This window comes from Myotis brandtii, unplaced genomic scaffold (genome assembly GCF_000412655.1).
Source record: "Myotis brandtii unplaced genomic scaffold, ASM41265v1 scaffold23, whole genome shotgun sequence".
Lineage (NCBI taxonomy): Eukaryota > Metazoa > Chordata > Mammalia > Chiroptera > Vespertilionidae > Myotis > Myotis brandtii.
The window spans coordinates 6,885,871-6,888,041 of record NW_005358649.1 but is presented as its reverse complement, the minus strand read 5'-3'; positions in this window follow the sequence as shown (position 1 = coordinate 6,888,041).

The following is a 2,171-nucleotide window of genomic DNA, read 5'->3' as shown; positions in this document are numbered from 1 at the left end:
GCGCTGTCCCGCCCTGCCTGCAGTATGCAAATTAGCCGCCATCTTTGTTGGTGGTTAATTTGCATATTGTGCTGATTAGCCAATGGGAGGCGTAGCGAAGGTACAGTCAATTACCATGTTTGTCTATTATTAGATAGGATGTCCCACACCTTTATCCAATCATCTATCAAAGGATACTTCAATTGTTTCCATGTCTTCACCACCGTAAATAATGCTACAATGAACATAGGGGTGCATGTATCTTTACAAATAAATGTTTTCAAAATTTGGGGGTTGATAACTCTATTCTTAATTTTTTGAGGGACCTTTATACAGTTTTCCATATCGGCTGTACCATTTTACATTCCCACCAGCAGTGAATGAGTATAACCAACTAATACAATTTTTTTACAGGAAACTTCACTTATGTAATAGATTTTATTTGACCAATCTTTTTATTTCTGAAACATTTCTCCAAGATGAAATTATTTATGATATTAATTAGCAATGCTCTCATTAAGTCTGCATTTTATTCCTGACTAAACTATATATATTTTTTGTCTGACAAGTCTCTTTTTGGTTAGTTAGATTCCCAAATAAGGTGAAATAAAATATTATCCAAAGTTTACACTGGGGATTCTTTTTAAAGAATGTTCAGTTTTTTAAGTGGTGAATTTCTAGAAAATTCTAAATATGGATAGATATATTTGGTGGAGAAAAGAGAATTAAAAGATACCTAGTTGTTTCCAAATTTAGCAGTGCTATGAACACCTGGATGAGTTGACATTAAAGAAATCTTCATTTATCTTTTTTTGTGTGTTCTGTGTGGTAAATATAAATTCATTATTATACTAAACATGTTTTGAATGGATTGGTTAACCGATTATAACTTCACCACATAGTCAGGTGATTGAATTCACAATTGTGGGGAGGTATTGCTGATAGCGGAGAAAAAATTTGGGTTCCTTTTGCCCCTTTTGAGTACGGTTTAATTTTTAATTGTTCATGTGTATCTTTTAATAAGACCAATGTATAAAATTCCAAATACACTTTATTTCAAATATAAACACCTAGATATGGTTACAAAGATATTTAAAACTTATTATAATAAAATAGTTTCAGTCTTTGGTTTTGCTATTATAATTGTAAATAGGAATTTGAAAAATGAATAAGCAGTAGGGGATAAAGAATGCTATAATATTCATATTTAAAGAATATTATTATATTCATATTTTAAAACTATGTCCTTTATTTAGTTGAATTTACTTGCTAATTAGATCTCCAATGCTATTAAGTATTGTTTGCAGGTTTCTAAATTCTGGGCAAATGTATGCATAGAAAATTGTGGGCTTATAAAACTTGAAAACATTTATGTTAATCATTTTTATTGACATGTCTTCCCTCTAGACCATTAGAAAGTAAAGGTAGTCAAAACCAAAGCTCCAAAGAGGAAAAATGAAACTAGTAAACTCTACTGACGTTTAACTTCCTAAGACTTTCAGCATACAATTTGCCCATACAGGTTCCATTAAAGTTAATGGGAGTCGTGTGACTAACCCTCTCTGTAGGGTACTAAAAATGTACCCTGCAGTATTAAAAAGTCTGAACCTAATTTTTACTTTCTCTTAACCTTGATTATGTTACACTAAAGATAGATACTTTCATTATCACACACATATATAGTAAAGTTTATATAAAGATTTGAAAGTAATCTATTTGGGGGAAAGGTTTAATTTATGTGGGTCAGAGTAGAATTTTAATTAGTTTTGCAAATAAGAGCACTGCTTTCATTATAATGATAAAACAAGCATGAGTATCTGTAATTTAGCCTCTAGCTATACAAATGAGAACTTAAACCTCGATGAATTCAATAAATGAAACATTTTCAGAACGCTTACTTAAAATCAGGTCTACTTTTTAATCAGTCATGTTTTAAGTGAATGCTTATTAATAGGTCATTAATAAAACATGCTTATGGAATGAGATTTCAAGAAAGAGGTGAGATGAATAAAAAGCAAAGAACGTAAAAGATCTAATGGATAATTTTTCATTTTGTTTAAACAATTTAGTTTTAGTAAGTTACATATATATTTCATATTAAAAAGTGAATTCTCAATCTTCTTTTAGTTATATACGAAGATAAAACACTACAGATAATGCTGCCTGTGATTTCATGACCCTTTTATATTGCC